Below are 14567 nucleotides of genomic sequence, written 5' to 3'. Positions count from 1 at the left end.
CAGGACCTGGTCTCGGCCAGAGGTGTGGACGGAGGTAGCCTCATCATGTGATTGCCATACAGCCATCATGTCACAATCCAAAGCATATTGCACAACTGTCGATCTTTGGACAATCTAGCCTCTTTCACCCTAAAATCACTATCACTCCACCTCCTCCAACCCCCCCCCCCAAAAAAAAAAGATAGCGATATGCCCATCTACTAGCACACTGGTCACACCAATATGACCTTCCAATGTGACAAACTCCGGTCCCTTTCACTGCACCTGTGTGCTGGCGACAAAAACTGTCATGCTACTGACCTCACTGACCATCTTGTCCCCTCAACAACCAACTACCGTATGTACCTGCACATCTAATGGCAAACTAATCACACCATTGTGACCATAAAACTCCCAACTCCAATCATCTTTCACCGCTACCTGTCTGAGGAAAAAGGAGGGCTACACAGTCCAACCATCTCATTACCAACTCTTGGTCCACTCTTGCTGCAAAAGCTACCAGTACATCCAATGGCAGACTACATGGTCAAGCAAGTGTGACCTCACAAATCCTGCAAGTGTCTCTTGGGCACCTTCACTCTGGTCCAGTCTTGTTACATCCCATAATAAGTTGCCCTTATTTAAAACATAGCAAAACTGGTGGTATCATTGGAGAGCACAATCCCATCCCACTTCACTTTTTTTTCCCTGTCATGCCATCAACAAGCTGATGGTTCATCTCATTGTTTCAAGAAAGTCCTGTAAAAGTGAGATCTTCTACTAATATTCTCCACCATTTCTTGCTGTGACTTAACCAGTGTTGCTCATTCACCAGACAACCACACCCCTGGTGTTACCATAGCAACATAGCTTTCCCTGTATTGCTGCTCAGTCTCATCTTTGCTGTAAGATGAAAGAGTAAACCATGCTATACCCATATAAAACACTTTTGGGAAGAAATCTACTGGTATGTAACTCAGTCTTTCCCATCTTGCATAGAAACTCTTGACTACCTTAAAAAAGGCCAATCTCAATCTTGGAGTGTGTATGGACTTTCAAATGATGGGGCTCCAGTGTGTCTCAAGTGCCTTATGTCTGACTGCAAAACCTGACTTGAAAACAAAACAAAACAAAACAAGATGCACAAGGAGTTCCCACAATTGAGATTATATGCTCTATCACTGTCATTAGCATCAACTTATTGGTAGGATTTTGTTATTTTGCCTACAAGTCTTCTTGATTTTGTAAAATGTGGATATTGCTTTCATTCCATCTTTGCAAAAATATTTTTGGAAACTAATATCTACAACACCTCAGTATTGCATAACAACAACAGGACATAAATAGGACATAATTATTTGGTTAGTCACACACAGAAAAAGAATCAAATGCTGTATAATATTGCTGTATGTGTATCATTTGATGGACCACAAGAATTATCAGCCTCACTCCCTTAGATAACTTCCTCAAATCGGCCCACATTCCTCCATTCACAGATAAACACGGCAGCATGATGGAAAAAAAAAAGGTGCCTGGTGCAGCAAAACTGATTCAAACATTCTTTTAAAAAAAGTAATTATAGAATATAGACTTTTCACTGCATTATCAACACAGTTAACCTCAAAAATTCAAAAACCAAACTTTCTTTTCAATGCCAACATAAAAAGTCAGGAAATAGTAATAACGCTCTTCACTGAATAAATTAAAATGACAGCAAAATTGGAAGATTGATGTCATAAAGTTGAATTAACAGGAACAGATGTAACACAAACTTAGCCAAATAATTTATAAATATATCCAAGGAATTACTGCAAGCACACTTCATCACCCCATCAGAACGTGTTCACATAGCATTACAAATTCATGATCACTGGTAAAACCCTCAAAAATCAAATTTTTAGTCATAAAGTTTTCTCTCCTCAATTTCAGCATTGCTGATATTGCCACAGTTTGGCAGAATATGAATTAAAAAAAAAAAATCTATTCTATATGACAAATACACAGAGACAAAACAGTATTCAAATTAAACTGCTGGCTGCCATAATCCTTGATATATTGGCATATCTAGTGGAATGATCTTGTAAATTTTTCAGTACATTGTATTACTTACTTCTGCCAAGAATAGACCAAGACCTCCCCAAACTTAATCTGATATGAAGTAGCAGCATGGTTGGGTATGGGTACATATTGAATTAAGAATGGGAAGTTTTATGTACTTTCACAATAATAAGGTCAACTTTATCATAAATGTTCCAGTGTAAACATGCAATGATAAAAGTGTGAAACTATTCTCTGGTTTTGAAACAGAATATGAATGTGACCTGAATCACTGTTGTGTTCAGTCATGCGTTTCTACTTTCTCCCCCTCATCTTCATTTCTTTTTTCTTTTTTTTCTGGGAAGAAATCATTATAGATTGCTTCACTATCATAAAATGAAATGATTGTTGAAATGTTAACAAAGAGTTTCACATGAACTTAGAAGCACTTCATGAAGGGTTTTGTCAGCGATTTTCACTGACAATGAGAATTTACTCTCAGCCAATCAGATGAAATGATTCCAATTGCTCAAACAGTAGATTTAAATGGCTACTGTATTAAAAGTTTCATGAAGTGTTGCCCTGACGTTTTTTCTTCCTGTTCTGTTCTTTGGTTGATATATGACTGTAGTCTGCTGAGAGGGAAGACCAGGGGGCTTATCTACTGGAGACTGTTAGGAAGCTATCGACTGGCCAAAATCACATGGAATTCAACTGATGTTAGCGGACGCATTTACCCCTGCTTTATTCTCTTATTTCACAAATTCTCAACTGCAGAATGTTTCGAAGAGAGTTGGGCAAAACACAGCTTTCTGACAACATGTAGCAAAAAACCCCAAAAGAATATACCTAAACCCATGCTTTCAAGGAACACTTTGCTTTTCATCTGTGACTGGTCACGGATCATCTGATACAAGTCTGAGTAGAAGACTACACCAAGTTATGTAACTTTCAAATAGAAGCTCCTGAAGGGAACCAACAGTTATGAATTATATGTATAGATTAATTCCTATATTTTTTTTTTTTTTTTTACAGAAATCGTAAGAAAAAAATAATTAATGTGAAAGAGTTGGTGTAAATGTTTTTTTGTTGTTGTTGTTGAAATAATAGATGCTAAATAAATTCAAAGCAATGACAAACAACATGCACCATTAACATGTAGGTACCAAGTTGCACCGCATTGTGTGTAATTCTACTGCAACACTCCCATTGACCTTCCTTTTGACTGACATCTACCTGCAGATAGTTTGAAATAGATTGGAATGACAGAAGAAAACCTGATTTGTTTTTGTTCTGCTCTGTTCCAGTTCTAGTTGAGGCTGTCCAAGGAAGTCAGACCATTAAAGTTTGTTCATCTTTTCAATGGCTGAAATAACCAACTTGTTTTGTCAAAATTTCCATTTACTTCAAATCTAAAGAAGCACATGCAATATATCACAGTTTTTAGACTGAAGGAACTGACTGTGCGCAAATTTTGTATTCATCTGCAAGGCACTCGGATTACAGGTTTGAAAAGCAAAAGCTGAGATTTGCATTTTAACAAATCTTTTGTTCACACAGACCTATGATAATCATGTACAAGGAAAAGACAGAATTTGATCATGGAATGAAAAAAAAACTGTAAAAAACTCATTTAAAACAAACCGTGTCAAAATTTTTTTCAAGCAAAACAAAATCCACTAACTTAATATACTTATGCCTGTAAAACAATTATACTGAATGCCATATATTTCCCTCCTAACACTGGATCATAAAACTGCCAAAATTCAACTTTCCAAACACTATCAACATGTGAGAGTATAAATACAACAATTAATTTTCAGATAAAATTTTATCAGATTAATGAGAGCTTTATAAATCTATGGATAAGTTATACAATACATACCCACTAACCTGGTCTCTACAGATATAGGTATTGTGATATAACTTTTATATATGTTCATTCTTTTAATCAAATAAATGTTTGTTATGGTGAGATTATGACATTAAATGGTATTCAAAATTGAAGCCTACAGTAAATCACCACAGCTTTTTACTTTAATAGTTGTGTTGTATGTAGAGATACAAGACAAATAGTTTGCGACAAATGATTTGTGAAGTATGCTATTCAAGATGTCAAGATTATCTATGATGAAATAACTCCGTATTTCTATATGTCATTCCTGATTATGTATAGACATGGAGGCATCTTAAATCAATACATTATACAGTCTCTTTTGTAGTGAATAAACTAAACCATCCAGTTATATGAAATATACCTATTTATAGTAATCATACCAAACTGAGAAGATGTTTACATGTTGACCTAGATGAAAAAGATATAGGTGTCTGTCCTAAATAAGCGAGTGTGTTATGGAATTTGTTTTGTTTGCAATCCATGGCATTCTATTAGTTTCAGTCCATGACTTTGTTAATTTTATACATGCTGCATGTTACCATACAAGGAAGATGTAAGAGATAGAGAAAGATAGAGAAAGGAAGAGATGGGAGAGAGGGATAGATAGAGAAAAGGAAGAGATAGAGAAAGATAGGGAAAGGAAGAGATGGGAGAGAGGGATAGATAGAGAAAAGGAAGAGATAAAGAAAGATAGGGAAAGGAAGAGATGGGAGAGAGGGATAGATAGAGAAAAGGAAGAGATAGAGAAAGATAGGGAAAGGAAGAGATGAGAGAGAGGGATAGATAGAGAAAAGGAAGAGATAGAGAAAGATAGGGAAAGGAAGAGATAGGAGAGAGGGATAGATAGAGAAAAGGAAGAGATAGAGAAAGATAGGGAAAGGAAGAGATGGGAGAGAGGGATAGATAGAGAAAAGGAAGAGATAGAGAAAGATAGGGAAAGGAAGAGATGGGAGAGAGGGATAGATAGAGAAAAGGAAGAGATAGAGAAAGATAGGGAAAGGAAGAGATGGGAGAGAGGGATAGATAGAGAAAAGGAAGAGAAGAGAAAGATAGGGAAAGGAAGAGATGGGAGAGAGGGATAGATAGAGAAAAGGAAGAGATAGAGAAAGATAGGGAAAGGAAGAGATGGGAGAGAGGGATAGATAGAGAAAAGGAAGAGATAGAGAAAGATAGGGAAAGAAAGAGATGAGAGAGAGGGATAGATAGAGAAAAGGAAGAGATAGAGAAAGATAGAGAAAGGAAGAGATGGGAGAGAGGGATAGATAGAGAAAAGGAAGAGATAGAGAAAGAAAAGAAAGAGAAGATAGAGAGAAAGATAAGAGGAGAAGAGAGGGAGAGATGGAGAGAGAGAGAGAGATTCACATTTGTATTCTTATGTGCCGAGATAATCTACTTTCGCAGCTAATGTCATTAGGCTGGTAAACATACATGTGTCCCGAATCCCATCCGCTACGAGAAATTACATTACCAGTCGGTGTCGTTAGCGACAATGTACCCCCTTCGAAACTCTCCTCACCATCAAATGTGATAAAAGGTAAATGTGAATGAATATGACAGACTTCTACTCATGCCAGGGTTCGGAATTTGTGGGGAGCAGCATTCCTCTGCGAAAGCCCAGCCCTGTGTGCAACGTGATGTAGAAACATGCAGCCGTGGCAAACCCTCTCTACATGTTCGCTTTGAGTTTTTCTGTTTTCCTCCATTTTGTGTCCAGCAAAAAAAAAAAAATAATAATAATAAATAAATAAAAAAATCCAAAGGCTACATGGGTCAACAGATGACACTCACAGTGGTAGTAATTTGTAAATAATTGGTATAATAATTTGTCAATGCACATGATTCAACAGCAATTTCCTATGTGCAATGCAGGAGTATCTGCTACACTGAAAACCAATCACTCAAAAAGTGTATCAGCACAGTTTAGGCAGAGTGTCATATAATTTTTAGTGAAATCCCAAAGGAAACTCAGTGAGTATGGAGTTTCACACTTTAAAATACCTTTGCTTCTTGAGTGACGAGACAGTCGTATACCATACAAATTAATTCACTTCATAGATATCACAAAACTAGGTAGGCTTCCGCAGAATGTGCACTCCTAAAATAAATTCTTTCCAATACCCAGTCACCATGTGCCTATTTGAAGGAATATATTTGGATGGCCAAGGCCTAGACGCACTAAAGCGTATACATAGGGCATCTTAATCATACATATTGTTTATCCTCAAAATTTTGTAAATTCACTGAAAGAATTCCCAGACAAAATATTTTCTTCAAAGCTTTTGACCACTCTATTGTCATATGCTCAAAATTTTGGACATGTTCGAAAATTACGGGGGGGGGGGGGGGGGTGTACCTCTGCGAACCTCAATACAACATAGATAAACATTTGACAACATAAATCAACGAACCCCCATATTTCCAAAACTATCAAGTACATGTTAGATACACTGCAGGGCCTTAACATTGGAATAGATCTGTTCATAAATGCCTAATGAACAAATGCTACCAACCGAGTGATATCAGGGAATTAACGTCATGCATGGTCAGTAGAGTTAACAACCTTATACAACTCCTTTTCAACAAACTGTGATATGTAATTATCAGACTCACTAAAGGCATGCTTCATAATACTGAACTCTACCCGATGACAGAGTCAGTTATCTCATTCTGCTTCTTTTTGATTACTGACAGCATGGACACAATACAAGCCTTGATTCACCTAATGGCAGTCATTCAACTTGGCAGGTATTGGCTGACTGGAATACTAGAAAATATTGCTCCAGCTTGTAAAAAGTCATTGATTTCAGCCGATGCGATGTAATAAATAGACAAGACAATTAGTACTGACGGACAGCTCTGACATTGATAAGGGGGAAAAAAAATTTAAACGAGAAATATGACTATCTCCGATGATGTACATGGACATATATCATTTTTACCTGCTGTTCTATTGTGTTCCATTGTGAACGAGGTGTTAAGTGTACTAGACAACATAGATAATAACAATGGTTGTACTAAACACACATGTTTTGGACCAGTCATGAAGTCATAGTCCCATGTGTGTTATTTATGACTCCACATATTGTATGAATAGAACCTTGCAAATGTTACTGGAAGTTATTCATGACCACACATATCTATAAATAGTACCTTGCAATTGTTAATGAATGTCATTTGTGACTCAATGTATCTGTGAATAGTACACTCGTCGGGTGAGACTGAGAAGGGCGTTAAGTTGCCACTAAACCCATAGTGGTCGAGACAACTTAACGCCCTTCTCATTCTCAGCTGACGCACTGTACCTTGCAAATGTTAATGAATGTTATCCATGAATAGTACCTTGCAAATGTTACTGAATGATATTTGTGACTACACACAAACTATGAATAGCATCTTGGAAATGTCAATGAATACCTATCAAATATTTCATTTGCTTATAGCGCCTGTTGTGTGCACTGAGATATTGTGAATGACGTAAACCAACTCAGCTGTAAAACACTACTGGAATGCTAAATTGTCATTTCTTATATGACCTCATCACTTGTGGATGAGCAAACAACACCTAATAAATTCATGATTCATGATTCTGATTGAGGTGGATTCTGCTGACCTAGGGAGTTATACATATTTTCCTTAAATAAAGAGAAGAAAATGGTATGCTCCTTTATAGGCTATTGATACGGAAATATGGCAGAAACAGAATAGCTATTGACAAATTTTGTCTTACATTGCTACGTATGTAATTCACTCTCGCTAGCAAAAGTGAACAGTGCTATCATCACACATACTGAGCATCCGATACTTTCTTCTCTTAATGATTCAAATATAATAATTTCTTCTCTTTGATGTAAATATACATTCATGCTAATTATGTTGAAAACGGTCCTTACCTCCCCCCCCCCCCCCCCCACACACACAGATTAGATGTGAAGAGTTTCATTGCAAAATGGCTTAAGTGCCATTTCTAATAATTTTAGAAAAATGAGTCCATCATCAGATAGAGCAAAATAAAGCCTTCCCAATCAATTCACCTGTTGCATTACAAGGAATCTTTTTAGAAGTCAGGATGAAAAATATCCTAAGGCTTGTTTTTCTTTAGATTTTCATTATCTTTTTGCAGGTTTATTGCAAATAAAGAATAAGAATGGATTCAACTCACTTTTACAATCGAACTCTTCATATAATATGTCCCAATCATTATTGGCAGTTCTGTGGCCACTTTCCTCCCCTAACCACAATCATATGACAACTCCATCAGCCTGTGACTCTGCACAATTCGCACTGCACCGAATAGCGCATGCGATGTTAATCCCTTCCCGGACGGTATCGTATTTCACATCAGGCAGGTGCGTTGTGGTGGCCGGCGTACATGGGCGGTGCGCACAAAGGTGGACCACATGACGCACAAGTTATTGGTGAGGGCGTGCAGAAATTCTTAAACCCTCCCCATCTCAAGAATGGTACATCCTAATCCTCCTCCCACCCCCAATGCCATATGATAGACCCTGTACAATGCATATTAACCCATTGTCTCCAAGATTCTGTAATTCCTATTGGGTTACTACAGGGCCTATCAGGTTCCCGTACACAATGTCCTGAATTCACGAAGGTGGTACAATTGAAACCATCGTTTAAACCATGGTTTAAGCAAATTTCTTCTGAATAAATATGATTGACAGATTGGGTATGTAAGCAGATGTCCAATAGCAAATGCGCATTGATACACGCATGTCAAAGGTATGCCTATCTCACGCTAATTTTAGACCATGGTACAAATTTTGTACCATGGTCTAAGTTTAAACCACCTGCGTGCATTCGGGTCAATGGATTAAAGCACCATGACTGATGATGCTGTGCCCTTGTTCTGACCTTCATATGCGTAATAACTCCTTGTCTAAAGGCAGGAAGATGATGTCATGTATACCTTGTACTCCTACAGTCTGGAATTTTACTACATAAAAACTAAAAATCAAAAAATGCCAAAACAGGTGGCAATCACTTTCTGACATAAATTCCACATGAAAATTTTACATAGCTCTCAATTTGAAGGAATATACCACAGCAGCAGCATACAAGTAATAATGTTTCACTTGGTAATTTTTGGACTTAACTGCAGAGTGCATAAAATATCTTCTGAGTGCAACATACACATATTTTCCCCCCAATGTGAAATGCACCACTAAAAAAAAAGTTGCAGTATAGACAATGGGTGTGTTCACACTGCAAAATAAATCTCATCTTCCAATGCATCATGAACCAACCCGTAACATGTGATGCACAGAGTTCAACAGACCCCCCACGCAGAGAAAATCCAATATGAACCCACTGAAGGAATGTGTAAGCTGTATTGCATATAATCATCCTCGCGGTGTCAAATATACTTCTCACGAGCTCCAAGGCCAGTGTGTAACAAGCCCAACAGAGATGGGAGGGAGTGGGGGGGGGGGGGAATAAAATCCACCTCTCATCTCGCTTTGCAGGTCTAAAATCAAAGCAGACAAGCAAGGAAGAAGCTTGTGGTGTACTGACATAGTGATGAATGCACATCCCTCGATTCTAACCACACAATGCTTAAAATAAACGTGAACTGAACTGAAATGCTGTGTATTGCACGGTATCTGTGCTTACGAACAGTAGAATGAGATAAGCCCTTATGATATCAAACCACAGGTATAAAATCTGTTCATAATGTCTGTATGAATTTTCGCCAAATCATATGTTCACTAACATATGACTCCAGGCAATCATATTCAACTGGATTACTGTAACATCTCATCACTATAATTTTGTCCAGTAGAGATCCGAATGCCCCATTAGATATACATATCATTTAGATCTGATGTATTGTATTATATATTGTAATATACAATATCTGATATATCTATGATATCAAAGATATATGATATAATCTTTGATATATCATATCAAAGCAAGGATACACACCCTTCAATACGCATGCCTACTAATGAGATGTACTGGTATACATGGCTCTGAAATCTAATCTGTGTACCTGCTTTGCAATAGCCACATCATGAAACATATATCCTAAGCTTGAGGGAAGAAAGGTGTTGTTTTTTTTTTTTTTGGGGGGGGGGGAGGAGGTGGAGATGGGTGCAGAAGGAGAAAGAGATAAAAAGAGAGAAGAGAACAAGAATGGAAAGGTGCATATCGATCCTGGTATATAACTTTCACTACCCAGCACATTTCCATGTGAAATATATATCTGTATACAAGTACAACATATTCATAATCTCAGCATCTCACAGGCATACACAAATGTATGCAATTTACCAAGCATATTTTATACAGGCATACATGTCTTACACAAAATTTACACATTATTCTGCTTTCTTTCTTCTTTTTTTCATCTTGCAGTAAGAATGTAGTAATGATTATGTACAAAACCAATATATATAGGAAACTAGAGCCTTTGATATTGAGACTTCTACGTACTTGTATGAATACATTCTCTTTTTCTTTTCTTTTTTCTAACCACAGACTACAGCTGCTTGCTATGACACACATTTTACATAAGGCAACTTGGTAAATTGGTTAAATTGTTTCTTGCATAAACTTGCATCATATGACTCCATCTGAAATACACAATAATATTTATCATATAATACCTTTACATACCTACAACTTCACACATAACCTAGACATTGCCGAGAGAATATCAATGAACTTTATCAGCTGAAATGAACAATCAATTACATTCCGTTTCTTTATGTTTACTGGCTTGTACATTCTTGGCTTCTTTACATACTGGCATTACATTTGCTTATTGTTGTTTTTTCAATATTCATTATCATTAAAATTTATGATATAAGAAATATTGACATAGGATCACTAGTATTGATTAAATTACTGGCGACTATTAAATGTTTCACATATTGACATCATTAGATAACTGCAAACTACTTAAACTGTTTTCTCCATGATACTGTTTTGCTCTTTCTAAAACCTTTTTTCATGAGCTTTCCTTCACAAAAGTTAATGCAACAAACCCAGTAGGACATATATCCTTGTGTAATCAGTACACACATTTACTGAATTCACTTCCCAACGAGTTATCCATTGTAGCTATTATATTAGCTAAAGCTTTGCTGCTTGAAATGCTGGCAAAACATTTAGAAACTGTATTCTTCTGGCACGGACGGCCACGCTCTTGCCAACGACGGAACTCGTAGCAACTTTCATCTAGAGCAGAGCTCACTCTGTCATTACAGATCACTGATAGTCCCACCCACCAATCTTCATGTGGGTTGCAGCAATGAAAACACTGTATCATGCCCCACAATATGATGAGGATCTGTAGTCAAAGTGTTAGTTCCGGTACCCAGAATATGAAAAGATTTTATCAAGTATTAATACATTCTTAACGTCCAACAAATTTTAATGGTCGCACCATAGTTTCAACACATCACACATCTTCTTCGCTAGGGGCTATACAGACATTCTGTAACCCAATATCTCAATCAGGTGCAACCATTAAAATTTGTTGGATGTTAATAATGCACAACTGATCTCTTCTGTTAACATTATACATACCGTGCAATACGATACACATCCATGATACATGCAGATTACAAAGCCATGGGCAGTTTCTTGGGTTTACATGTAGAATGAGAGGGGAGTTTTACACCCCTCTCCTTAGTCCCATATTATACAAATTTTTGTCAACAAATCTTTCTCCCCCATATTGCTTATATCAGAGTGTCAATATGACAGAATGTGTTTCATGCAGGTCGCACAGTCATGGCAACCTCTTTGCTAAACGTAAACACGTAGTTTAACACACCGATCAGATTTTCATCTGTGATTTATCCCCATGCAAACACTGCCATCAATCTTTACGGACTACAGGCTGCGAAAGTCATCAGCGCCTCTCTGTGCCGATTGAATGATGTGACCACAACGGCTATCCCGATGTGCCAGCAATGTGCCTCCTTAGACAACTTAACCTGCTCCCTACCGAACGTTTCGAGATGTCCACAGACATCACGTAGGTCGCATGAGGCTCCAACGGGCCAAGTATTAATGGCAGCATTCAACTTGTCTTTCTAGCTGACACAATATTTGTCTGATTTTAACTCCAGTTTTGGAGTTTAATCTGTTGCTTTTGTTTCTCAACTTCCATCAATCTGTGGGAAATAATTCAGCTTTAAAACAATATAATCCAAATCAAGATTTTAACTACACGACAGAAAACAGGCAGATGTCAAATATATGCTTGACTCCCTTCCTGAATCCATCCCCCCCCCCCAAAAAAAAAATAAAAAAAATAAAAAATTACAAACATTCCTCATCTATGTCACTAGTTTTTTCAAGATAAGGGGAAAGGACTTTTGACTTAAAAGGCCAATGACAACATCCTATGTGATAAAGCTACGCATATATTCCCTTTTGAGAATCAACCCAGTGCATACGAGATTGAGCTAGGGAGAATATTCAAAGCCTTGTAGCAGTCATATTAGACTATGTGTCACTGCGATGTTATTCTTCCCCAGTGAATTTTCATGCAGGCAAAACAAGAAAACAGCAACAACAACAACAAAACAGTTATCAGTTTCAGATCAGCTTCATTTTTTTCAGGAAATGGAAAAAAAAAATCACACCAGGATATTTCCAAGTTTTGGAATGAATGGGAGTATAGCATTTCAGATTCTTTTTTCTTTTTTTAAGCTCAGGATGATATTTCACAGCAGGCCTATGCTCTCACAAGAAATATGTGAGCAAAAATGCGGCAAGTATTTGTTTGTGTTTCCAAATCGAGACTCTTGTGTTCCTGATTTCCGACGGGAATGTATTTGATGCATTTTATACACACATTCAGAGCCTCAAAAAGATGTCGTCCTGACCGACTTTAATATATGAGATTTCCCTGATTTGTCTTTCTCAATTATCTTCAAAATGAATGCTGCTGATATCAAGAGAGGATGGCAAAAAAGAAACAAACTGTTGCAACAAAAAAAGTAACCCAGCATACATTGTGTTTCACTTAAACAAGACTCTCAAGGTATTCATACTTATCAAATATTCACTTTCATACTTATGCACAATCATGATAACAAGCCTGAAAAAAAATTTACCTGATGGAGCAATTATCAGCTCCATAGAAGTTCAAATGAAAACTGAACTCCATCTTGTCAAACCTCTGAATGTATTCATAATAATAAAAAATCGGCAGCAAGAACTGGTAAGAATATAAATTGGCAATACAAAGCATACAAAGACTTTTGTTCCCTTTAAACCACAACAGTGCTTAAAGAGACATTTTGTGGGCGAAGTACTGTACACACACAATATGCAAGAATGCACGATGTTACCCCAAATTCTAGATATACGTAAACAACTCTGAATCCCTTGTCCTCACATAACCTTGCCTCTCACTGCTATTAAACGTCAGAAACTGAGGCAGACATATATCGATAAAACATCTGTCCCTTAAAGAAACCCAAGCAGTACCAAAACAAAATCCCCCAGCAATATGTGATACTAAACGAGAAACTTAATATGCATGAATAAGTGTTGTGTAGTGGCATATGCTATGCCTTCATCTGTGTGATATACAGGAGTATGCTTGTGATGCATACCAATAAACCCAGTGTTTCTGTCCTGGTGCCAGATGAAACAGCGTCGACGCACAGGCTTGCACAACACAATAGTGGTGTCAATATGCAGAATGCAAGCTTGAAAATCAATATAAGGTAAGAATGAAAATTATTATTCATTCATTATTGCATGGTCAAATGGCCAAGTGGGATACGGTGAGGGGTATGTTGACGAATACACAGTCCACGTAAGGACACACAAATATATGCATGAGAAACAGCGCACAATGTATGCTGACCTTGCGAGTCAACAATAACATTATTCAATATATCATATGCCATATATTTTATAGTCTGTCAAAACATTTCAGATGCAACCTTTATAATGCTTACAACAGCACATGTGTTGATGGTAAACGTCGAGGTAACTGTAACAAAATTGGATACACCATAAATGGCTCATTCTTTTACGGTGTGTTGAACCATGTCTGATGCAAACATTTTGATACTTTTTTAATACCATTTCATGCTGATACTAGTCAAGTACGATACAAATGTACATCAGGGCAGTACATCCCCAATACCTATTGTAATCCTGCCATTCAACCTCCACAGCATGATCTTTGTTGTAATGAAAAATAAAAACACCACTGACATTGTATGGAAACAGATGGGCAATGGTAATAAAAAGGTTAACTGGCTATACCTCATCAAACTTGACATTACAAAACCAGAGTCCTAGGCATATATGTAAAGATCTCAATATCATTGTTAAAAGTCTATAGCATTTTTTTTTCCAAATCTGACTGTAGATATATTCAGTCGTATCATATTTGATAAATCAGTATGCCATCTCATACATACCTTGTAAATGACTTATTACTAATTCTTAATTAACCTGGTGAATTAATATGTTGAGTAGTATCATAGTATCATAAATATTGAGCCATATCTGAGTGATATATTTGAAACACTTTGTTATATCAGCCTTACTGTTGAAAGTACACACACTACCTCAATGAGTACACGGCTGTCCTTAATTGTAGCTACTCAAGATTGAATACACTGGGTTCCTTTAGATTCCTTGCTGCATGAGTATA

This window comes from Diadema setosum, chromosome 8, assembly GCF_964275005.1.
Source record: "Diadema setosum chromosome 8, eeDiaSeto1, whole genome shotgun sequence".
NCBI lineage: Eukaryota > Metazoa > Echinodermata > Echinoidea > Diadematoida > Diadematidae > Diadema > Diadema setosum.
The sequence above is the reverse complement of the archived record's forward strand: the minus strand, read 5'-3'. Positions refer to the sequence as shown.